The 27,218-nt window shown below is 41.0% G+C and overlaps 1 protein-coding gene across 3 annotated transcripts in view; it reads left to right on the top strand.

Annotated features, from left to right (window-relative positions):
* znf536 (zinc finger protein 536) overlaps nucleotides 1-27,218 on the top strand; it is a 265,410-nt gene that overhangs the window by 50,603 nt on the left and 187,589 nt on the right. For all 3 annotated transcript variants that reach the window (XM_074666772.1, XM_074666774.1, XM_074666775.1), the window contains exon 3: nucleotides 577-679. The gene's annotated coding sequence lies outside the window, so the exon portion shown is untranslated. The remainder of the gene's footprint in view (nucleotides 1-576; nucleotides 680-27,218) is intronic.

Genomic DNA, 27,218 nt, shown 5'->3' with positions numbered 1-27,218 from the left:
AAAATAAATAAAATAAAAATATAAAAAAAAATATAAAAAAAAGATAAAAATTAAAATAAACTAATGTGAAGTTACCTCCTGTGTAAAGTTTTTGAGAATAAAAGATGTGAGAGAAGAAAACCCAAACTGGAAGCTTTGTATATTCTTAAAGGAAATGTTGTCAATAAATAAATGATGGAATTTCATGAAACATATTTTAGAACTTTGTAACAGGAATTTGACGCTTCTGGTGTTCAGATGCCAGCTGTAGTACTGTTAATGAAAAACTGTGAGAAAAATATGAGCTCAAAGTTCAGCAGGGAGGAGGAAGAAACAGTCGAACAGGTGAAAACGGTGGAGCAGAAAGCTGGACGTGTTCTGAGGTCGCTGCAATACAGACACAGTGCAGCAGTCGATTCACCATCCCCTCCTCTTTCCAGGGGTTTCCCCCCTGGAAAGAGGAGGGGATGCTCGAAGCACACAGAGGAGGAGGAGGAGGAGGAGGAGGGGGAGGGTGTGGAGGAAGGGGAGCATGGTGGCTGTGAACTCAGCACTTTCCTTATCTTCTCTCTGTCTCTCTGCCTCTCTCTCTTTCAGGGCTCCCTGATCAGTGCCGACCAGAAGCGGAGCTGAGGCTGGCTTAACAGGGCTAAGCACGCTGTCACACTGTCGAAGAAACTACCCCCACCCGACGTCTGAGGTGACTCAGGGCTTTCAGGGAGGAGGGGATGAGAGGAAGGGGAAAGGGAAAGGGTTAAGTGGGGAAAATGATGTGTGAGACTGGGGGAGTGTGGGAAAGGACACGTTTGGTGGAACGCTAGATAAAGGGGGGACTACTGAGTTAGATTTTTATTGACCAAAGTTCTGCAGGATGTGGAAGGAGTGAAAGGTAGGAGAAGGTAAGGAAGGAAAGAGGAGGTAAGGTAGGAAAAAGGAGGGAGGATAAGAGAACCAATGATAAAGCATGGAGGAGAAGTGTCTGATGGGTCTGTGTAGCTGGTTACCGCTCTCCACACTTTGATGCCATCTGTGTGGGGTGATGATGACTATTACTGCGACGATAAGGATGATCACGATAATGACACACATACACACACTATATAAATGCACTCCACACACACAGACATAGCATTTGGCTGGGACGTCCGTTGTATGTGGACATACAGAGAGCCTGCATGGGCATATGAACAGATAATTCCCATTTAATCCCATCAGTTATCCATGGTAGTACAGTTACCCTGTCTATCTTTAAGTCCGAGCTGGCTGCCTCTTATCTCCTCTGTCCAGACCAGAGGCTGTGCATGTACTGAGCACTGCCTAGCTTATGCAACATAGGTACGAACGTGTGTGTGATTTGACCTGTGTTTGAGGACCTGAAGAGCAGAGAGAGCAGTGAGGCACTGTGGCTGAAGCAGAGGAAAGTTAGAGCCCTAAAACCTCTACAGCGTGGAAAATCCCTGCAGGCCTGTGTGACCGGGGCCTGACACTCTGGCATGCTCCGAGGACGCGAGGTTAGTTCACCTAGCAGCTATTTCTTGTCCTGCTGTTGAAATGCCTCTGCCATCATATCAGAAATATCTAACCAAGGTGTGGATGAGCATGTTGCATTTATTCGTTAATACATGTAGCCATGGTAGAGATTTATTTCCGCTGATATTAAAGTGGGGATTGACTGCGATCTCAGTTTGACATCTTAATGTAGACACATGACAGAGTTAGTGAACTCCCTTTCTCTCACAGCACCTTCCCTCATCTTTTCCTTGGCCAAATTTGGACTCTGACACTAAATGGATCAGATGTGAGTGGGAGGATATTTATATATGTCTCTGTGTGTTAGTGTGTGTGCAGCTGTGTGTGGTTGTAAAGTGAGGCATTATGGCACAAAAATGCCTGAATAATTTAGCACTCACATTATTTTCTAATGCCATTCTTTAGAATCTGACTGCGTCACTTTAATAAATGTGCATGTCGGAAAGTTCAGGGGATTTTGTAGGGCGCCTGTGAACAGTGAGTGATGGCAACCAGCCGCCTCTCAGCTCCCTCTTGTCTACCAACAGCTCCATGTGATCCCCCAGCACCATATTCTTTCAAAACTAACGCCGAGGCGAATCGAAACAAAAAGGCCACATATTTTATTTATGTGTCAAAAGTGCGGTGAAAGGAGGGAAGGAAGGGGGGGGAGTGCGGGGCGTATCACTCTATCTGCCGGTTGATATCATTCCATCCATGCAGATCAATTCTCCCAGACAGAAGGAGATGAGAGAGGAGCGGGCGCGAGAAGGAGGGAGGAAGGAGAGCTGAAATGGTGGTCATATTGATTTGTCAAAGAAATACAGCGTTGCGTGTTTTGCTTAAACGTCCACATAAACCTGAGCTGTCAGAGGTGGGCGGGCACATACTGACATTTGGCCAAAGACACATGGATTGCGGATTTTCTGCTTGGCTTGGCCGTGCACAGTTGTGCCCATCAACTTCATGGAAACTGAAAAAAATAAAATAAAAAAAATGTGCAGCCCCTGCTCGCTCAGAACTGTGCTTTGTAGTGCACCAAAAGTCCCCAATCAGTTATGAAACATCCGCTTAGTTAATCAAATTGAGAAGTCACTTTTAAGTTCTTACAGCTTTGAGTGGAGAAAAAAGGGAGAAATCATGAATCTAGCTCCACTTTTGGATCTTTCAGAAGCATCTGTTAACATTCCAATATCCTTAAGTTAAGGTGAACTGAATGGGTGTAATCCCTGTTTTAGCTCTGTATGGAATCCTTTGTACTGTAAAATTCTGTGTTTAAGTTGCACTTATAAGATTTTTTTTTTTTTTTATCTGAAAAGCGTCATAAGCCTCGATTCACCAAGTTCAGTTTGGTTAATCTTGGTACGGCACGCGTTTTGTGGTGTTTCCTTCAACTAAAACCAAGACAGGCCCCAAATAACCGACCAGTACCATCCTACTTTTTGATATTCCACTGTCGAGGTGCCAGACATACTGATCTGACCCCATAAGGTGGAGCTAGACACACTGCAGTGTGTTGATTGGCTGAAAGAGTCATCTCTTCCTGTGCGACAGTGGTAAAACAAACAACACACGATTGTGCTTTTTAGCAAAGAGCGACATGCTAATCACAAAGAAGACTAATCGTGGACGTCTCCCACCATCGCTCTTTGTTCACTGTGTGTCATTGTTTTTCTTCTTCATTAGATTTATTAGCGGGTACACTGTGTTGCGCTGCTACGCCATTACGCTGTTACATAGCTAACGTGGCTATCGACATCCAGCTTACACGCCAAAATGAGGCTTTATACACCAACTCGTGCGGCTTATGTAACTTGTCCGAGTTATTGAGGTGTGATGTATTTTATCAAGGAGATGGTGCTCTAGTTTAGCTAAGGCTTCATCACGGTGATGCCCCACCATGCTAGTGAATAGCTACCCTAAGAGTTATGCTACTGTGCCTAGCTAGCACTACACAAAATTAATCGCTCAAAAAAAATAAAATAACATTTAAACTAGGGAGAGATTATCTGGAAGAAAGTGGTGTTGAGGAAGTATCGTAGATGAGGTTTCAGTGCTGTTAAATGTCTGACAGATGAATTCATTCAACAATGATGATGATGATGATGATGGTAGAGAGTTGGTCTGAGCTTACATCTGAAGTGATGACAGGCAAAAAGACTTAGTGTTATGTACCATAGGCTATGTTTATGTGCATTGTTGGTGAATCAGTTAATGAAAGAAAATACATTTAATGAGTCAATCATTTCCCTCTGAGAGAGCTCCAAAAACCGACTTCGTCTTATATGCTGGTGTGACTTATAGTCCCGATTTTACAGTTTGCTGTCACAATTAAACTGTAAACTTTCACAACATCCATATTGGATGGAATGTTATGTTCCTCAGTGGACTACAGGAATGTCTCCAACAGGTAAATCCACTGACAAATTTAAAGATTCATTTTGCGAGACCATCTCAGTGGTTTTGAATCTATGCTTTAGGGACAGCATTCACTCAGTGACAGTCACAACTTGACACCAATGTAACCCTCACATTCCTACAAGATCCAGACCACAATAACCAAGCACTATTTTTTAAACGCGGCCATGCATCTGCAGCTGCTTAGGCCCATCACATTCTTTAACTGTGAATAACTACTCCAACCTTGGTAAGAGTGGAAAGAAAAACACACTGAGGTTATATCTCTGCATATTTTGTTAAGATATAACCTAAATTAAGACCACCCACGCAAACTCAGCTGACCGCGGTGACACTCTTAATTTTAGAAAACTGTGTGCTTAATTGGTTCAAGGAATCTTCCAGTGATCCCGTCATGTTTATCCACTCTCAACAAAAATGTAGTCTGCCATATTTGACCATTTGGCGATAGAGAGAAGCCCTCTACCACTCCATGACCACATACCTGGCACGAGGACAAGAGTGGAGGGAAGGATGAAATTAAAGAACAGTTAAAGAAAACTGGAGAAAAGAGCAGAGAGTGAGCACAGGGCCATAAAAGGGATAGTTTAACCATTGATCGAGAGCAGTGGTGGAAATGGCAGCTGTAAATCAATTTTATCTTGGAGCAGCTAAAGAGTGTTTTCTAATGAGGTTAATGCCACATAATGGCTGAATTCCTCAGCTTAAAAGATGCCCTGAAGGTGGCGAGAGATAGATGTCACCATCCAAAGCGTAACACCTCACCATTCAACACCAAGCAGGGGGATGCTGCCTTCTTGTTTTAACAAGATTGCCTGTTAAATGATGTTAAACCTTTATTCATTAGAGGATTTCAGGAGGGCGTAATCCTGTACACCTTTGTGTCGTCAGTCTGTGTCCTCGACAGATACATATGAGACGATAAATAATTTACTTGGAAATCACTTTTAAATATTTTCCTTCCTGACCAATGCTGTCAATCAAATTTGAACAAAAGTGGCAAATACCAGTGACTACCACTCACGGGCTCAGTGCTAGGCAGCAGGCAGGCTAGCATGTCAAACTTGAACAGGCCTGGTACTGGCCCTGAAAAGACAAACTGACCCGGCACTAATAGATTATGAATCAAGTTGACCTCTTGCAAATAGTGGTGTTTATGGAATCCTTTGTTGTGCTGGAGATGAGCCCTGAGTGGTGAAGCACAACAGGCTGAGCAGTGACTCAAAACCAAGCTCTGCACACAAGGACAAGAGAGAGATGTGTCATCCAGAGAGGCATTTATATCCAACAAAGTGAAGGTCATTACTAAAAATTCTTTTAAGGTGTTTGAAGCCAACACTTTTGTTGACTCATTTATTAATTTTCAAAAATTTATTAGATCATCGGCTTTTCCAAATTGTGGTTGAAACCAGTGTGCACATTTTCCAGGCAAGTGATATGTCACCTCTCAAGTGTGCTTTCGGTTCGACTCTTGGTCTCTTTAGAGAATCTTTACAAAGAGACAGCCAAGACAAAACCTGATTAGACTTCCTTCCTCAAAGCTAACTCACTCTTTTAAAATTCATCTGAACTGGGTGTCGTTATTTTCCTATTAATTTATCAGTTAATGCAGCATGATCTCAGTGGAAAAAGAAATATTTTAGGTCATCTGGATATCAGATGTAAATGTCTCATCATATTTAACTCAGTATATTGTTTGTTTCAATGCCTACAAATCATTTCTAAAAATAAGGATGCAGGGGCAGAGGTTCTGAAAATCCTATTGATTTCTGTTTCTTGTGTCTTGACCAGACACAAATAAATACAGCTTCATTGTGCACACTGGTCTGAACAGTTGACAGTGGTGAAATTAAATGGGTGGGTGAGCTCTTGAGAGCCAAGAATGTTGGTTTCAAACCGGAGCTTGTCCAAAGTAATTACAGTGTGCACGACACAGACATAATGCAAGCAAATGTCAGCTACTATCAGTTGGTTTGCGGGCATCTTTATTTTTATAGTTTGTGCTTTTCTGTACTTTCTTTGCTCACTGAGCTGAGGTTGAGAGGGAAGAACAATTAACGGAAGCTTTAAGAGTCAGCATCAGTTTATATCTGCAGGGATTCCCAAACCATCCAGTATCAAGGCTAATCAGAAGCTAGCTAGTGAGCTAGCATGTCAGCAGATGCAGACATGTTAAAAATATTACATTAGAAAAATTGCATTAGATCGTAATGGAAGCTGTAGGGATCCTCTTTGTCTCGAGCGAGAGTGATCTGAGGAGTCTGTAAGGTGTAAACGAGACTCCATGAAGAGGCTGTTGACGTAGAAAAAGCTCCGCAATTTGTAAATGTGTTTTGTTGAGTCCGAGGCGCTGTGGCTGCATTGCATTATTGGAAATAGTAGAGAGGAGGAGTCAGGAAATGACTTTCTGAATCATTAGTGTTCAGGAATTATATCTGTAGTATTAGCAGTCTTATATCACTGACAGTGGTTATTTAACATGTAAGTTGGTTAAAGACTCACCAAATGAACCAGTGTAACCCCATCATACTCACTGAATAACAAGTGTAGAGTAAGAGGCCATTGAAACAGATAGAGGGTATCCATTCTGGTTTAGAGGCAATGCTTTCATATACACATACATACAGTTTCTGCAAACCAATCGTCTGCCACTGTGTGTGTGTGTGTGTGTGAAAAAAAAATGTAGTACAACCCAGCATGCAGCCTGAAACTTAAGGAAAGTTCATCTCCATAGACCTCTAGCATTGATCACTGGGGCCCTAAAGCTATTATCATGATCTAATTAGGTTTAACATAAGTCTGTGTCACGGCCCGGTGCAAGGCTGCCTTGTCCCCAATTCCACACTTTCGCAGCATCCCTATATAAAAATAGCACACATGGGCCACACATGCATGCTGTGAATGCCGATATGTATTTTTCTCCTTCCCCCACTTACACTGAGATTACTGTACAGTCAGACTGAGGTGTAAACTGGGGACAGATAATGATATTTAAAGGTGGGGTTATCTGTGAGGCTCACATGCTGTGTGGATACAAAGAGTAACATACGCCTGTCTTTTTCTTAAAGAGGGGTACTGTTCTTTTTTATGCTCTATACTGTCCCTCTGGTACCACAGCAGTAGCTTTACATAAGCTATTTTTTTTTTCTCACCCTGGTGTTGTGTAAAACCCTTATTTCAGCCTCTGTCTAAAACACTTGGTTATAGCTGCTGCCTTTTTAGGGCTCCCTGCTCCACAAACCCTCTTTACTCTGATTGGCCAGCCCTCTGGACGCTTGTTGAAGGCAGGGTTATGAGCAGATCTTGGTGTTTGAGGCCCTCAATTTAGCGAATTCCTTGAAGATCTTGTGAAGAATAAGTGTTTGAACCAGAACCAGACTGTTTCGATCAATTTACAGACAAATTCATATAAAAATGCAAAAATTTTAAAATTGGCTCATTCAGTATCAACATCCAGCATTGCTTCTTTATACCCATGTACCCCCCTTAAAAAAATTGCACACCTTCCTTAAATCACATGCATATGTTATGCCACTCAGTGAGCTTTTAACATCTCTCTTTAATGTTTGAGCTATATCACTTCAATATTTTTAAGAGACGCAAAACAGCAATACTATTTTTAGGTAATTGTATTTTTTAGCACAAACACATCCTGAAGTCTTAATAGTTTCAGCACAGGCTACAAATACAGGATGTTTGTAGATGCAAATGTGGTTATAACAACCAACAGATCCAGCAGATGTAAGACCCTGCTTTCTCATGGCTATTATTTTTATAGAGAGCTAAACAAAAAACAGGTTCAGCCTCTTATGGAGTAAAGGAAGTCACTTTTTAGCATTATCAGAATTTATTTTATTAAAGCAGAAATGCTTGTACATATATAGCCTTATATATGGCTGGTAGTTCGGTCGCACATCCTGGTGTCCACATGCTGAACTGTACTCAGGCACTGAAACCTTAACCAACCCTGGTGCACAAATGGAATCAGTTAATACTGATGGTCACCACACATGGCAGCCTCTGCCATCAGTGTATGAAAGTGGTGTGAATTTGACATATGCTGTAAAAGTTCTTTGGGATAAAGAACAGTTTTTTTAATGCTAAGAAAAAAAAAAAAAAGATCAGTGATAGTATTTTCCTCTTAGATAGTGCAGCAGATCAAGACATTTGGTTGTTTGAGGTCCAGTTTCTTCCTTGATTTTAGCTCAGAGCTGAAGCTAAGTTTTTTACTTCGCTCTAGGACGCAAGAACAACTCCAAAAAAAAAAAATGAAAAAAACATCTTGGCATCAAAGACATGTATCTAAAAGCTGAATTACTAAAATGATGAACTACATCAAGTGTACGCAGTCTGCTCTCTTCGGTTTGGAAATTTTCTGCCCTAACCTAAGACTTCAGCCAGCTCTCCTCCCTCTCCTCTCCCAGCATTCCTCGTGCCTTTGAGTCAGACGTGATCTGAACATCCCAGCTCTAAAAAGTGTGGAGGGTGAAACATGCAGCCAGTGACCTAATAAGACGACCTTAAAGGTGTGCCCATTAATACAGCTGTCAGAAATATTACGTATAATATCATTTGTTTTATGTAGCTTCTATCTGGGCTGAGGTGCTTTAATACAGCTGTGAATTACCCACTCTGACACCTTATTCATTTTCAACACGATTAGCAACAGTGGTGCGCATGGCTGGCGCAGTGGGTGGCTGTGGCCCAGTGCACACACTCATGGGCTCATTATGCCATCGTGCAGGTGTAATGGAATGACCACCCCCTCTACACACACTCTAACACACACACACACACACACACACAAGCAGGCGTACAAGCATGTAGAGACGAACATGAAAGCTTGCACACACACTGAATGCTGTAAGCCCTCTTGGCCTCTTCACAAAGCAACTTTTTTTCAGTGTTGTACAATCTAGGCATCCACTACAGTCTTATTATTTCAGGGCCATGCTGAGGACCAATGCTTCAGCCCCCATATAAGGAAAGACAAATAAAAAAAGAGGTGTTAAGAGGACTCCCCTCCCTCTCCACTACTCCTGTGTCCTCTGTTATTATGAATAGTGGCGGTAAGAGAGAAAAGCATATACTCCATTCGAATCTGTTCATGGTTCCTGAAGGACCACTCTCACCAGACGAGGGCCCTTTTTCTCCCCCCTCCTCCCTCTTTTGATTGATATGTGAAATCCGTCTCTCTGCGCAGCTCTAAAGGCAGTCCCTGTGTGTGTCTGAAAGGTGCTCATTGTTGAGCCGAGACCACTTTGTCAAGAAACAATCCTGTTCCCAAGGAAGCTGAGCATGTCTTAAAAAAGATACAGGCCCTTATTGTGTACATTGGGGAACTTTAATTTTGTGTGTGAGGTCATTTTAATCCTGATGAATTTTTATAGTAGCGGTTGTAGTTCAATGGCCAGTCCCCCTAATGCTCTAAAGAAGGAGCAAAATAAAGGAAGAATGGGGAAGAATGAAAAACCCACCCACAGGCCTGTTGAAGAATCCTAAACTTAAAGTGTCACAGGGAGCGAGGAGGAAGGCTAGAGGCCTTTGTTTATGGACACATTGGGATGTATTTAAGTTCTACAAAGGAGATTCCCTGAATGGAGGCTTGATTTCTGCTACAAGGTTGGAAAATGCGCAGTCTAAAGATAGATTTGCCACGGGATAAAGTTTGTGTAGGGTAATCTCTAAGCTGATGTGAGTGAACCACCCAAGACTTTGCCTCTGAACTGATGCCAAAGAGTAAAAGGCAACAAGTTTGTACACACAAAGGCACCCACCTATGACACTGCTAATGCTACAACTGAGCGTCCCTAATTGGCATTTTATGGAATTTTCTCAACCTTTTTTTTAAGGTTGTGATTGGAAGGAAAACTTTCCGTGGAGAAGATTTGTTGTTTCAGTGTCTTTCTGATAACAGACGTGTAACCTCTTCAGACTTCTTCTTTTGTAACTCTAATGGTCTTATTTGAGCTGCAGTTTGTCTTTTTTATCCGGGGCTGCTTGGCTGTTTTGTTGTTGGCTCGCCCTCTGGCCTCAGCTACATTCAGACTGGATGTGAGCCTATTAGGAAGAGGAGTAGAAATGTAAACAGCAACAGATGCAAATGTGATTTCCCTCTCTGCTTTCAAAGTTGCAAGTCTCTGATTTTTATGACAATTTAAAGCTCTATATAAACAAATAGCTTGCTCTAGTTTGTTGCTTTTTTAAACGCCTCATCACCATTGTGACAAAATGGAAACTGGATCTTGTTTGAAGAACGGCAGGGTGAGACCAAACAGCGTGATTCATAATGGTTATTTATGTAGCATGTAGCTGAGACTCAGCAGGGGGCAAAGGCATGGTCTTTACTAAGTACATGTCTCTCTGCTTAGTTTCTCCTCAGTCAGGCTCGCAGCTTGTCTTCTGATAAATATTTCTCACATGGATGCCGAAAATACATCATCTTGATTTTTTTGATCATCCCCAAAAATAACAAGTGTAGGAGTCTGCGTTCTCCAGCAAAGAAATGAGGTGCATTCAAACAAGTTTCACTGCTGCACCAGAGCGCACAGAGTTTAGGATACCTCGAGTTTAGCGTCTAATCCTCATAATAATGCCTCACATTCCCAGCAGCTAGCAGCCATCCACACAAACACACACCACCACTGACACTTGTTTCCTCTAACTGTCCTTTATTTCTGTCTCTGCGTCTCCCTCCTCCCTCTTTTCCCTCTGTTCTGAGCTGCAGAGATCCAAGAGCGCGATGGTGCATTACTAAGGACACCTGCTCTGTTGATGTGGCCAGGCAGATTGACTGTGTACTTGTGGGTGTGAGTGTGTGTGCATGTGTGTGTGCATGCGTGCATTTATTCATTCATCATTTTTTTAGGCTGAGGCTGGGACCAAACCTATCAAAACTGTTCTGGAGTGAATCTGTCCTTTTCTGCCTCAAATTATGCATAATGGCCTTTTAATTCCCCTGCCCTGAAACAAGCTGAAAAGCTGCCCTTCTCAAGGTTTGGCACCAAAAATAATACTAATAAAAAACCAAAGCATGCAGTCAGAAACAGTAAACGGGAGGTGGATGGATGGATTACTGACACAAATATGCCTTGTTGTTAAAAAAGAGATTTTTTTTTTCAACATCATTAATTTTGATCACCTTAAAAATATCTTTAATGAGGAATAAAAGAGATTTATATGAAAGAGGAAGTAGACCCTCTTCTCTCTGTGAAAAAATCGAACAGAGGTTTGGCTGCTTCATCCTCTGCTACATCCCTGAGACAGATGCTTTTGTACCCTCGTAAAAAAAATCACACACAGCCCCCCTCAGCTTGTCATTTCATTAATTCCTCAAAAAAAGAGGGAAAGTCGTCTTTCCAGAGGGTACAACTGAACAAAAGAGGGAGAGTTCAATGCCATGGGGGCACAATATGTTCTGTTACATTACACTGTACTTTCTCTTCTGGCTCTGGCAGGAAGGGAAGAGTGGAAGTGAAAGGAATACTTCACCATCTTATTACTGACATTTGAATGAGTTCTGTTCATCCGCACCCCTGTGCCTTGTGCCCCCGCTGCACCCCGACCGACATACACAAAAAAAATCTTATTCACTTAGTATGTAGGTCACATTACAGTGATGTCTAGCTATTGGACATGGGCTTAGACGACTGTTTGTCGAGTATTAAATGCTTTCGCTGCCTCAGCAGCCTCTGCTGCTGGTATTTCTCACACAGCTGTGCAACTGAAAGGAGGCAGCACGGCAGCAAAAATCATGTCACATACATCCACATGCTTTCAGCCTCTCATGCTTTTTGTGTATACTTAAGAAAAATTCTTGTTTGCATAAAACATTCCCTTCTCTCACATAAAAGTGTCTTATGTGAAGTTGAAAACAGGTTTTGAGAGCGAGTTACAGCAGCATCTGTAAATGAGGACCGTGTTGTGCTGAATGGGAGGAAAACCCATTGACCTGAGGTGCTAACTCAAGCAGATGAATCTTTGCTTTTCTTTCCTCTTATCCCTGTTTGCTTTGGGTGACCTTGCAACTCCAGCCTTGATGCAGTGTGTTCACATAGCACAGGCCTAATGGCTTAGATAGGCCCCAGCGTGGCCAGTACTTTCCACTGAAAACACCCCTCCATGTTCGACCCTTCCCTCCTCAATTGTACACATCGCCGTTCACCGCGACCTCCGATTTGAAAATATCCAGGCAGAGGTGCGGGGCAGAGGAGGAAATTGCACCTGCTTTTATAGCAGCAGGATGCAGGCAACGAGTGAAGTGTTCACTTAAAACAGAGAGGCAGGAGACAAGAGGGGCACCACGCTGCCGTACTTTTTTGCCCTCAGTTGTCTTTGCATGAAATGAAAGATGCAAGAAGTGTGTGTCTGCGTGTGTTTGTGAGTTATCCTCCCCTCCCTCTGTCCTTTGTATGAAATGAGCCCAGATGGTGATTGATTTTTCAAGTGCTGACATCCCTGCTTGAGAAGCACCCCGCCTTACCACACACACACACACACACACACACACACACACACACACACACACACACACACACACACACACACACACACACACACACACACACACACACACACACACACACACACACACACACACACACACACACTTCTTTGTGCCGAGCAAGTGAGGCACACTAACATCTCAGTGCCATCATCATCTTTGTGACTGCCAGCAACCACCATTGATTGACAAAAGTATGCATGCAAACAAACAGACACACACACTCACACACAGACACTCACACACACATGCACACACACTCACGAGCACAAAGCAAATAAAACTTAACAAATAAAACAATATCAGAGAGTAAGAGTGCTCTAACTCCAATCCTGTCAAACTATCTGATGAAGAATTGATCGTTGATGGACAGAAAACTAATCAACATTCTTGATAATCCAAAAATTCTTTTGATTGTTTATTAAGCAAAAATTGCCAAACATTTGCTCATTCAAAGAATCTGAATGTGAGATTTTCTCTCTTTTATATAACTGAACTTTAAATGCACTGAACAAAAGGAACAATTGGCTGGACAAAAGGAACAATTTGAAAGTGTCACCCTGCTTGGAAACTGTCACAGGCGTTTTTTCAGCACTTTTTAGTACTTAGTAGACCGTTGATCAATAAATCAAAGTGATAACTGCCAGATCTTTTGTTGCATGTACCCCTCGACTCAAAGCAACAACTATTAGACATGAAATTTTAATTTTCTTTGTGTCATGAGAACAAATAAACCTTCATTAGTTGCTGTGTGGATGTGAGGTAGTAACAGCAGACCACATTTACTCTTTAACCTCGTGTGTGAGAGATGAAAAAACTCAATTTCAGCAGGACAAGAGTAAAAAACACACCAAGAATAATGTGTTAAGAAAGATGGACAGTGTGAAAGAGGTGAAAAAGCAGACAACAACAAAAAAAGAAGTGAAGAGCGTATCATAGGGGCTGTGTCTGTGCTGGAAGCCTGACGGAGCGATGGCAGGCAGGGAGAGCGGAGAGTGACAGAGCGCTGTGCTCCACAGCAGCCCCATTGAGTTAAAGTGGCTGTGTGGCTAAATGATGTCATTGGCTAACTAGGCGTTCTCAGGCCATTGCCTCTGTGTGCGTGACTAAATACATACAATTAAGGCCTAGGCACTTCTCAATCTCTGTGAACTCATTGTTATCCCCGGGTTCAAGTGCACTGATAATGGGGGCCAGAGGAAAACAGGCGTAGCAGCGAGAGAGACAGAGAGCTGGTGGGTAAAATAGACATCTCATTATTAGTGGCATTCTCTTTCACCCCAACAGCGCTACTAAAGCCTTGTTCACTCATCTGTCCCCTTTTTTCTGCATGTTTTCTCTTTTTTTTCCCGTGGCTCTTCCTCTTTGTCCCTCAAATTTCTATTTTTATTTTTTTATGGTTTATAAACGTCTCTCCATCCTTCTTCTCTTCGCTCTGTGTGCTTGTGTCTTTCACCATTCTGGCTTTTGCGTCACGAGGAGCAAGTGTTTGCTCTCTGACTGCAGACTGTTTTCACACAGGTGCCGAGTATGGCACACACTAACACACATAGGAAGTGTCACTGTTATTTTATTTTTTATCTTTTCTCCTGTGAACAAACAGTAACACAGTCAGACGTCTTGCTGTTTGTGTATATCTTCTTCTGGTCAAAGTTTGTACCTTTCGTCATGTTTGGTTTCATTTGATGACATCAGCTCTCCAGACCCTCATTGTTATTAACTCCAGTTTCTGTTGAGCAACCACATCACTACTTTATATTTTGTGGTCAATCATAAAAAAACAAGAATCATCCATCCGGCAGAAATACTGACTCTCAGTCTGGCCCATCTAGAGCATCAGAGGTTGCATTATCATCCCTGTCCTGTCACACACACTAATGGACACACACAACACACACAAGCCAGATAGAGTGTAATCGTCTAAAGCGAGACGTCCCTGAGGGCCTCGACACTTGACAGTGATGCCCTCAAGTCCCAGAGAAAACTCTGTAACTGGAGAACGATTGCTTCTGTCTGTCTTGAGTAACCAGATTATCATGCCCACCCACCCCACACCCACAGACACACACACTCTCACACACAACACCTTCGCACTAACAGCAGAAGCACACATATATCCTTTCACAGGCAGACAGATACTACAGACCGCAGAGGAATGGATGAAAGCTCACACACAGACAGAGGCAACACGCACGACTGTGCATGACACGAGGTGTGTTTGAGGTGCACTGGGGGGCGCCGAGGGGGGGCAGGGAGGCGGTGTGTTCTCCTTCAGTCGTCGGCGGGTGCGGCGGCGGTAGCCTAGGTAAATGGATCTTATTTAGCGACGCGTCAACACGTGTAAGGGGGCTTACGGCTCATTACTCTGGGCCTCGGTCCTCTCTGCTCACCCACTGATGGATGGCAGGGTGTGCTTGGGGGAGGAGGTGCAGGTGGAGGGCGGAGGAGGAGGAGGAGAGCAAGGTGGACATCGACCCTTCCCTCTGTCCTGCCTCCTTTTCCTCTGTGTCCTAACTCTGCTTCAGCCACTTTTTCTTCCTCTGAATGTAACTTTAAAATCATAAAACACATGTTTAACCTTTGTGACATCAGTCTCAAGATTCTCAAGAAACCCTCAGTGGAGACTGATCTCAAGTCTGTTCGAGAAAAGTTTTAGAGATTTGCTAAAAGTAAATTGCGTTACACATAAACTTATACTTTTCTATTTATTCATGTAGTTTTTTCATATTTGGGGTTGTTTTACTCTTAAGAACAGACAAGTTATCAAACACTTTCAATTCAAACTGAGCAGCAACCTTGGATGTTGAAAAATAAAGCCAGTGCAGAAGGTTTAAACTTGTAATTCCTTGAGTGTCCACTTGAGGGTGGCTCCAAAAGCCTATGAATCCCTATTAACATACATGATGATATGCCAATTGTTCATTAATGGAAATATATATATATATATATATATATATATATATATATATATATATATATATATATATATATATATATATATATATTTTTTTTTTTTTTCAAATATGAAACACATAAATCTAAACATGTTTATAAACTGAAAAAAAAAAAAAAAAAATATATATATATATATATATATATATATATATATATATATATATATATATATATATATATATATATATATATATATATATATACATCTATATATATATATATATATATATATATATATATATATATATATATATATATATATATATATATATATATATATATATATATATGTATATATATATATATATATATATATATATATATATATATATATATATATATATATATATATATATATATATATATATATATATATATATATATATTTACCTAAACAAGGGACAACCTTTGGAAACAAAAAAAAAAAAATTAAAATAAAACTGTGGCTATTTAGGGGTCAACTAGAGGCTGGCTGCAGAGAAGAAACAACAGACACACAAGGTTTTAGAAACTGATCTTAGCTGTAAAAATATGAGAGCATAGCTGACTTGATTGACAGGTGGGCAACCTGTGGCTGTCTGTTGTTAGGGCCCGCCTCTTTACCTTAACCCAACTCAAACGAAGCTGAGTTGAGTTTATCTGTACTAATGTGGCTACTGTTGATGGTAGGCATCTAAACTCTGTTTAAGAAACAAATGGGTGACATCATAGAGACTACATCCATGTATTAAATGCTCTATGGTCTGAATAGATAATTTTCATTCATTAATATAAATCGATGCATACATTTGCATAATAAGGGGGCTGAGTTGACTGACAAGCGTAGTGATTTGCCAGAGGGTTCGAGGCCCACCTCAGCTCGACTTCTTTCCTTTAGGTTGACTGAACGTTAGGCGTACTCAGCATTTCTAATGAGGTGAGAGCCATCATTGGCTCCGAGATCTTTCCTTAGGTCTAAGTCCTTTAATGACAGATAAAGGAGATAATCTAATTAAAAAAAATATGTGATATTTCATTTATTCTTAGTTCTACAAGATGTTAAGTTCTCAATCCTCTATGTCAATCCTTCCCCAGTAAACACTTTTCAGAGGACAAAGCAGATAAACGTTGCCCCACTGATTGACTTTATATATAATATTTAAAAGTAAGGATGGACTGCAGGACGTTCAGCTCTGAATAGCAATGTGGGAAAACACACACATTGAAGCATGTCAGCTTAACAGTAGATTTCCCCTCTCTATACCTTTTTCCTTAAAGCTCTGTGAGTCTGTGAGTGGCTTGCTGGGTGGTAAATTTTAGGTCAAGACTTCTGCTTCCAGGCTTCAAAACAAGTCCTCGAGATGTGGTGAACTTTTAAACCCTTACATTAGCTCCCTGACACCTAATTGTTACCAGCTCATGGACCTGCACTACAAACGTCTCAACCGTGACACACACACACACACACACACACATACATATATACTTCTTCTAAAGCACCGAGTCAAGTTCTTCTCTTTAAGCTCACAGAGCATTCCTCTCATTCATGGAAGCAGGGCCCTCCTAGTGAAGCGCTTAATTGGCTGCAGATTGCTCTTTAACCTCAGGGTTACACCACACACACCACACACACACACATACACGGCACACACACATACACGGCACACACACTCACACGTGCACAAATACGCACGCGCTGCGTGTGCAGGCTGTTAAAGTCTTAAGGGAAATGCAGTGAGGTTTTTACAACTCATTGTGGAGGGCAAGGGTCAACAGATTTGTAACAGTCTCCAAGGATCTGTCAGTCAAGACTAAGATGCAAAGACGGCTACCGCGCACACAGTCTCTCACACACACAGTTGCATACACGCACACACACACACACACACACACACACACACTCATATATTTGTAAGCTGACTGTCGTCTCAGAGTGTATCATCTCTGCTGTTTTTCTCTCTCTACTTTAAAGTTGTTTAACGGGGCAGAGGAGGACTTTTTAAAATGCAGGCGGGTCACACTCAGGCCACCATGAGACCCATGTGACTTCCTCATGAGTCCAGCAAGTTTCAGACTGTTTGGTCACCTCTCAGTCCTACAGCAACAAGTTAGCAAAAGTGTGTGCAGTCTTCTGTCCTCTACTACTGTGTGGAGGGACAAAGATCCTTCAGGATGTCCCCAGATGAGAAGTGATGATGGTTTTAGAATAAATATAGAAATGTGCCCACTGGAATAGATTTAAATAAATCTTTATTGCTTTCAATTACAAGGTTTCAAGTGAATAACATTTTTGACTATTCCTACAAGATATTACCTATAGCATGAAATAAAATAGCTGTAACATAATTCCTGCAGGCCAATCTGCCAGCCAGCTTCAGAGTATCTTTACAGTGTGACAGGCTTACATTGTGCGATAGGTCAGTCACTAAGTTAAACTTTTGTCAGTTCTGCTATTTTAACCCTTCAGAGCTCAGAGTAGAGCCAGTGCTACAATTTGCTTATTCATTTCCAACTGACTGTAGATTTGAAGTCAGATAAGCTAGATCCACTGTTCTTCTTGCGTATAAAATCTTAATAGTTCAGTATTATATTGTGTTTTTCAGTATGTCCCAGTTAATCATTTGATTTTTCACAAAAAAAATTAATGGCACAGCTATGATATTTCTGCATTTAGAATTTTAAAAAGTGAGACGTGAAATGTGTTAAATTTTCATTTTTTAAGCATTAGTGCACTTTTAAGAAATTTTTAATTTAGTCTTGACAGAGTCTATTTATTTTATCAAATTTTTGGATATTAGGGTTGTATTCATGTAAAGCAAATCCCTTTTTTTTAAATTTTGCTAAAGGCCTAAATGACACTACAGCACGTTAAAAAGTAGAGATGTGCTCTGGCAGACTTGGTATGGTAGCTAAGCTTTGTTTGACAGGGGAACAACATGCAAAGGTGTATCAAGCTAGAGGTGTTGAAAAGAGGTGGTGCACTGGAAAGAAAAAAAAAAGTGGCTTGACATTTTGCAGTAACTGACTGACAGTAAGTGAGAGTTTTGTAAGTGTTTTTTTTTTTTTAAATTTACAGTACTATTGCTGACTTTTCCCCACAATCCCTTGTTGTTTACAGTCATGTAATGTATACAGAAAATATTGCATATTGCTGATATTGCAGTAAAACTACTGTAAAAATTACTAGACACGAAAAAATGGCATCAAATCTGTTCGAATAATTGCCTCTTTACAAAAAGTGCTCCTGAGAAGTTCGCATGTTCTAAGATTAGTTAGCGTAGAGACCAGTATCCTGTAATTTTAAGAGTCAAAATTATTTTATTTAACCAGAATCATCTCATTGGCCCCATTTCTTCAACAGACTCACTAATAAAAATCATTATTATGTTTTTGAACTCTCAGGTTTAAAAACACTGGAGATCCTGATGAGTCTAGAGAATCATTTGTTTCTCACCGTTCGTTTTCACTCATTGTTTAAAGCACATACAGTAAATTACTGAAATGTGATTGTGACGATACTCTTAAAAGAAGCATAGAGAGAAACTAACAGAAGAGTTAGACGAAAGAACATTTGTGATTTTAGTGATTACAGACTTTTAGAAATTAACGTTTGCATGCTGTTTTTTTTTTTTTTCATACTTTTTGTACAGACCAAAAAATAACCCAGACATCTGATTTAGAGACAGACATGTTGCAAAGAAAAGCAATTAAAATGATATTTTCTAAAGGAACAAAGGACCCTGGTAGAGACTCAGTAACGCCTGCCAGTCCCTCTATTGTACAGGCTTATGAATGATTAAGCTACTGTAGCAACAAGGGCAGATCATATTACAGACGCCATTTTGTTAGTTTCTCCTGCAATCTTTCCTATCTCCACCAGTCGTTTACCAGGTTTAATCTAAACACCATGATGCTAGTGTGTGTGTGTGTGAGAGAGAGCGTGTGTGTGTGTGTGAGAGACAGCTAGAGAGGCAGGGGGTGCAGGCAGGGTGGCATGCTCAGAGTCAATGCCACAAATTGTTGTTAGATGCAGGTCTCCGTCTGCCATGCATTTTGGACAGGAAGGTAACGTGATTGGCTTTGTTCAGTCTTCCTGGCAGCCGACACCAGCTGACATCTGTTCCCTCCTAACCACTCAGACTTATCTCCATCAGGGAGCACACACACACACACATACACACACGAGTCACACAAAACAGACATGTGCACACACAGATTCACACGGTCATACACACCACAGGGAAAAAAGCACACACACACACACACTGCTCTCGCTTACATACACACACTGTCACTTTTACGCACGTGGGCTAATTTTGTGATAATGGAGAGTTCAGTGTGCCAGCTTTATGTGGGAAGCAAACAAATGTATTCACATATGTATAAAATGCAGAAAAAAGCCTGTGAACAGATTGTAAAGTAAGACGAAATAGTCAGGAGGCACACATATAAAGAGGGGAACACACTTTATGCACAGTAAAGTGTAACAGCATTATCAAACGTACTGAATGCTCATTGTATTGAGAATATCATGAAAAACAAGTAGACTGGCAGTAGTTGGAGAAAGTGTCCTATTTGCTTATGCATTCAGCTCTGATTGTGGCGGCAGTGCAAATCTTATTGCATTGCTAATTTATATTATTGGCGGCTGAATCGCTGGCACAGAGGCCTGGGTGTATATCTTAGACATGTGGAATCTGAAGGCAGAGTGGCATCAACGCTTCCCGGGTAGACGAATTAGGACTTTCAGTCAGTTTTGCCTCTCTTGAGCAAATAACTGTCTGCGAAACTTGCCGGTGTATAAAAGGCTCTCTCCTTTTTCACTCTTAGATGAGAGGATGAAAAAAGAGATGAAGAAGGAGTGGAAAAAAGGACAGAGGTCTGCGTGTGAGAGGAGGGGAGGCTGTTTGAAATTAGCCCTCCGCTCTGGGGTCCTGGGAAATGAATGTGACACGTCCAGATTTGGTGTTTTTGTTGCAATTACCAGAAAACACCAGATGAATTCTTTGTGAGCCATGTGTGCCGGTTTTGTGTATGCATGAGTGTTGTAGCATGTATGGTGTGTGTGTGTGTGTGTGTGCGCTTATGTGTGTAGCTGTGAGTGTGTGAGCAGGTGGCGGGCATATTTGAAGATGACAGTAGGGGTCTGACCCATGCCAGGCCCAATAAAGCGGCCTTGTGATGGAGCTTATGTGACACACTATCCCTAGGGCTCTGAGGTCTTTCTCTCCCTCACACACATGTGCACAACTCACACTTACACACACAGACATGCACGCGCACACACACTCTTATTTCCCTAGCGGTGCTCCCCGTCAGATAGAGAAAGCTGCACTCTGATTGCTCCCGGTACATGTGAGGTGTGTGTGTGGTCTGATGACGATTCACTGTACATTCAGCACTCATTCAGAGATTATTGATTCAGGTACAACCTCTGCATTATGTCACCGAACCACAACTCCAGCTGCAACAAACACCTTTGTGTGTTTGGAAATGTTTGATTGCTGCTTTTATTCATGGTGTCAAGCTGAATCATTCGGAGCTGTGCTACACGTCAAACTGAACTCAAAAACCACAAAAGCATACACAACAGACTAACACGCACAAATCGTATGAAAATGAAATTTGAAAACTCTGAAGAGTTTGACCAAATTCATGTTCTTTTGTTAGAGTTCAGAAATCAGCATCTCACACTGAGAAGGTCCAGAGGACGGTGGCCTGAAGGGAACGAATGTTAGGCTTCAACTGACTATGAGTGGAATGTGAGAAATTAATACAACACGGATAGTAGCACATTATTTTACTATATAGCCACCAAAATATGTATTTCATGAATTTGGTATATCATTGTTGTTAAAAATAAATGAATTAATTAATTAATAAAAAATACATTTTTTTTCTAAATACCCATTTTAACATTTTTCATACTTTTTGTCAGTGACTAAGTGATTAATTTTCTGAAAATGAAAACGGATGAATGTATACTTTGTTTTCCAAAAAAAAAAAAAGAAAAAAGAAATAAATAGAATATGAATAAATAAATAAATAAATAAATAAATAAATAAATACATAAATAAATAAATAAATAAATAAATAAATACAGTTAACAAACAAAGTAAGCAAAATAAAACTGTTCATGCTGGATGGTGGAAATTCAAAATAAACTGCATGTCTAATTTGGCCTGATTGGAATACATTCCTCTAACTGGCTCATTGAGTTAGCAGGGTTAACTCGGTCACTTACCTGTTACAGGTGTAGTGTGAGTTCAGTCCCTCATCTCCTTCATGTGTCTTTATCATTTTTATTGATGATTTTAACTCCCTGTGTGTATTAATAATAAAACCAAAGCCAGCTCCTGGGCTGACATCTCTGCCATATTTAACGTTTCAGGTTTTTTGCTGCTGTTATAGTTAACAGCCCCATGTCTTTAGCTCTACTTATCCTGGTTGTGTGCTCTGTTAGACACTTTTAGGAAGACGTTTGGATTTTGGATCAACTCTTCATCATCAAAGCTGAAGAAACAGTTCAGAGAGCAGTGAACTAACAGTGAGGGGTGTCTGTAACTGCAGGTGCATTTAAAGACCGTTGTTAAAGGACAGCACAGATCTTTGGGTGTTGATTATTTAATATAAAACAGCTGCCAGAGTTAACACTGCTGAGATTGCTCAATGCATAATGCAAAAGGAAAGTTCAGGTCGTGTTTTATTTGTCTAAAATCTGAAGATTGTGTGAGGTTTTTTTTTAAAGCTCATTCACTTCAGTTTCATTGATCGGGGCATCCAATTTGATAGTCAGGTGGTGCGTAGTCGCTGTTTATTGACAGCTAAAGGCCTTCCAGCTACACCTATCTCACTAAATGTCAGAATTTCCTGCATGGATCGTACAGAGAGCAGCAGGGGGCAAAGACACCAAAGCTTAAAAAGGAAAATGATACAATAATAATAAAAATAATAACAACAAAAAAATACATAAATAAATGATTTATTATTATTAGGGCCTGAGCCCTGGGAACCAGGGGCGTAAGCCCTATTGAAACCCTTGCGATTATTATTTATGTTTCTTTCTGCCGCATTAACCACAAATTGCGCGCAGACGCTTGGCGAAAACGCGAACAGACGTGTACCCAAAAATTACATGCCCCAAAAAATTTATGAATTTGCAACTTGCACAAAAATGAACGCTCCATAGCGCCCCCTAGTGGCTTAAAACTGCAGCCCCTAGGCCGACATTGAGCTACAGCCCTGAAATTTTGCACACAGCACAAGCATGCCCACACGTACAAAAAAGTCTCTTATGAGTTGCATGATTTCTGAACACGAACTTTGCTATTTGCACCTAAACTTCGAAATTTAGCGATTTTGGCCTACGTATTTGAACGAACTTGTCCTAGGGTTTTTGACTAATCAACTCCAAACTTGGCATGTGTATACAATCCACAGTGAAGATTAAAAGTTATTAAAAGATTGTTTCTATCTTGATGGGCGTGGCTACGACGTGGGCTCAAAGTTCGGCATTTCCTCAACTTTTTCCGATATACACCAAAACGGACACACATGTTCAGTGTTGCGTCCCGGACACAGCCAATGTAATTATTTCCTCAAAAAAGTACAGCGCCCCCTACTGGCAAAGGCCTGAAATTGGAAAAATTACATGTATAGGGTACGTATTTGAACGAACTTGTCCTAGGTTTTTTCTCAGATCAACTCCAAACTTGGCCTGTGTGAACAACACATGTTGAAGAGTAAAAGTTATTAAAAGATTGTTTTCATATTTTTGGGCGTGGTCACAAATGACCGTCAAAGTTGACCATTTTGCCACTTTTGGAAAATCTTAATAACTCTCCTGTACAATGTTTGATCAGGACAAAAAATCACACACGTGTTCATTGTCTGATCCTGATTCCATTTCTATCATTAGTTGCCTTAACATTAATGCTCCATAGCGCCACCAAGGGGCTGAAAATTTTGGCTTCCCGACTACTTTGAGCTACAGGCCTGAAATTTGGTACGCATAACAAGCATGCCAAGACCTTCAAAAAATTGTATTATGACCAAAGTCAATTCCGAACAGGAAGTTCGAAATTTGGACATAAACCTCGGATTTTGACGATTTTTAGCCTCAGACCAAATGGAACAATTCCTTGGTTTTTCATCCGATCAATGCCAAACTTGGCCTGTGTGAACAACACATATAAAAGATAAAAATGTATTAAAACATTGTTATAATATTTGTGGGCGTGGCCACAAATGACCGTCAAAGTTGGCCATTTTGCAACTTTTTGAAAATCTTAATAGCTCTCCTGTACAATGTTGGAACAGGACAACAATTCACACACATGTTCACTGTCACAGCCTGATTGTATTTCTATTATTATTTAAATTAAAGTTAATGCTCCATAGCGCCACCAAGGGGCTCTAAATTTTTGTCCCCCTGGCCGCATTGAGCTACAGGCCTGAAATTTGGTGGGTATAAAAATCATGCCAATGCCTACAAAAAACTCTATTATGACCATGGTGAATTCAAAACAGGAAGTCCGCTATTTGGCCATTAACATCGGATTTTGACAATTTTTAGCCTCAGATGAAATGGAACAATTCCTTGGTTTTTCATCAGATCAACTCCAAACTTGGCATGTTTATACTACACTCACTGACATTGATATGTTCCAAACGGATTTTTGCTACGTGAATGGTCGTGGCCACAAATGAGGATCAAAGTTGACGATTTTAACTGTTTCATTAAAACCTTAATGGTTATCTAGTACAGTGTTGGATCAGGGCCAAAATGCACACAGAGGTTCAGTGTCAAAGCCTCAGTGCATTTCTATCACTGGATGCACTTACATTTATGCTCCATAGCGCCACCAGGGGGCTCATATCTGCAGCATGTCCAGCTACTTTAAGCTATGGGCATCATAAGTTTTGGGCTCAACTCTCATGCCTAGACCTATGGCTTCTGGCTGAGCCAGATTTTGTTGCTCATGCGGCAGTTGGGACATGCAGGCAATGTTATGGAAACACTGTGGAGACATTCTGCTGTCTGCAACAGCGTTTGCAGAACCTGTTTGACAGTGAATCATAAATGCTGTGGGTTAACATTTTTTTGTTAGAGGGCTGCATACCCCTCCATGTGCTCACCAGAGGGACACTGACTGCCATTCAGTACCAGGTTTGATCCTCATACACACATGCACACAGAGGCTCTGTGTCACAGCTTCAGTGCATTTCCATCACTGGTTGCACTTACGTTAGTGCTACATAGCACTTCATAAAGTTGTTTCTTTATTTAAACATAAATTCTAGCCTCCATTCCTTTACAACAAAATGATCTGTGACCCTGTTGTAGCATCCTGGTGTTTTTTCCAGGAGTTTTACCACTGTTCTCTCAATTACCAGCACAGCTAGACTGCATAAACACCCTTACCCCATTGTGTTGCAGGTGTAAGACTTTGAACAGGGCAAACTCCTCTCAACACATGCAGGCTGTCAGTGTTACTGACATGGCTGAAGCTCCGCAGCTATAGCTGTATCTGCTTCTTGGTGAAATCAGAAAAAATCTTTATACACAACGCTTGTTCTTTATAAAACAGGTAAACTCACTGGACATCAATGAAGCCTCTAGATCACTCCACAGCATCTGAATGTACCACTCACAAGATGCTCCGTTGGAACGTGCCTAAACCTATGGCTCTAGGCTGAGCCACATTTTGCCGCTAATGTGGCGGTGGCTGAGCCACAATTCGCTGCTCATGCGGCAGCTGGGACATGCTCCTATTGGCAGGCATTGGGCAAGCACATGTGGCGGCTGCGACACGCTCCGACTGGCGCACACAGGGCGAAGGCCCGTTCAACGCTGCTCGCAGCTTTAATTATTATTATTATTCTTATTATTCTTATTATTCTTATTATTCTTATTATTATTCTTATTCTTATTATTATTAGGGCCTGAGCCCTGGGAACCAGGGGCGTAAGCCCTATTGAAACCCTTGCGATTATTAGGGCCTGAGCCCTGGGAACCAGGGGCGTAAGCCCTATTGAAATCCTTGCGATTATTATTTATGTTTCTTTCTGCCGCATTAACCACAAATTGCGCGCTGACGCTTGGCGAAAACGCGAACAGACGTGTACCCAAAAATTACATGCCCCAAAAAATTTATGAATCTGCAACTTGCACAAAAATCAGTGCTCCATAGCGCCCCCTAGTGGCTTAAAACTGCAGCCCCTAGGCCGACATTGAGCTACAGCCCTGAAATTTTGCACACAGCACAAGCATGCCCACACGTACAAAAAAGTCTCTTATGACTTGCGTGATTTCTGAACACAAACTTCGCTATTTGCACCTAAACTTCGAAATTTAGCGATTTTGGCCTACGTATTTGAACGAACTTGTCCTAGGGTTTTTGACGCATCAACTCCAAACTTGGCATATGTATACAATCCACAGTGAAGATTAAAAGTTATTAAAAGATTGTTTCTATCTTGATGGGCGTGGCTACGACGTGGGCTCAAAGTTCGGCATTTCCTCAACTTTTTCCGATATACACCAAAACGGACACACAGGTTCAGTGTTGCGTCCCGGACACAGCCATGTAATTATTTCCTCAAAAAAGTACAGCGCCCCCTACTGGCAAAGGCCTGAAATTGGAAAAATTACATGTATAGGGTACGTATTTGAACGAACTTGTCCTAGGTTTTTTCTCAGATCAACTCCAAACTTGGCCTGTGTGAACAACACATGTTAAAGAGTAAAAGTTATTAAAAGATTGTTTTCATATTTTTGGGCGTGGTCACAAATGACCGTCAAAGTTGGCCATTTTGCCACTTTTGGAAAATCTTAATAACTCTCCTGTACAATGTTTGATCAGGACAAAAATTCACACACGTGTTCACTGTCTGATCCTGATTCCATTTCTATCATTAGTTGCCTTAACATTAATGCTCCATAGCGCCACCAAGGGGCTGAAAATTTTGGCTTCCCGACTACTTTGAGCTAAAGGCCTGAAATTTGGTAGGCATAACAAGCATGCCTAGACCTACAAAAAATTGTATTATGACCAAATTCAATTCCGAACAGGAAGTTCACTATTTGCCCATAAACCTCGGATTTTGACGATTTTTAGCCTCAGATTAAATGGAATGATTTCTAAGTTTTCCATCAGATCAACTCTTAACTCGGCCCGTGTGAACAACACATATTAAAGATAAAAATGTATTAAAACATTGTTGTAATATTTGTGGGCGTGGCCACAAATGACTGTCAAAGTTGACCATTTTGCAACTTTTTGAAAATCTTAGTAGCTCTCCTGTACAATGTTGGATCAGGACAGAAAATCACATACATGTTCACTGTCACAGCCTGATTGTATTTCTATCATTATTTGCATTAAAATTAATGCTCCATAGCGCCACCAAGGGGCTCTAAATTTTTGTCCCCCCGGCCACATTGAGCTACAGGCCTGAAATTTGGTGGGTATAACATTCATGCCAACGCCTACAAAAAACTCTATTATGACCATAGTGAATTCCAAACAGGAAGTCCGCAATTTGGCCATAAACATCGGATTTTGACGATTTTTAGCCTCAGACGAAATGGAACAATTCCTTGGTTTTTCATTAGATCCACTCCAAACTTGGCCTGTGTATACTATACACACTGACATTGATATGTTTCAAACAGATTTTTGCTACGTGAATGGGTGTGGCCACAAATGAGGCTCAAAGTTGACCATTTTAACCATTTCATTAAAACCTTAATGGTTCTCTAGTACAGTGTTGGATCAGGGCCAAAATGCACACAGAGGTTCAGTGTCAAAGCCTCAGTGCATTTTTATCACTGTTTGCACTTATATTAATGCTCCATAGCGCCACCCAGGGG

Source organism: Halichoeres trimaculatus, unplaced genomic scaffold (assembly GCF_033239565.1).
Source record: "Halichoeres trimaculatus isolate MK-OKI-2021-1 unplaced genomic scaffold, fHalTri1.1 fHalTri1_scaffold_3, whole genome shotgun sequence".
Classification (NCBI taxonomy): Eukaryota; Metazoa; Chordata; class Actinopteri; order Labriformes; family Labridae; genus Halichoeres; species Halichoeres trimaculatus.
Note: the sequence above shows the minus strand (reverse complement) of the source record. Positions and strands in the feature narration are given on the sequence as shown.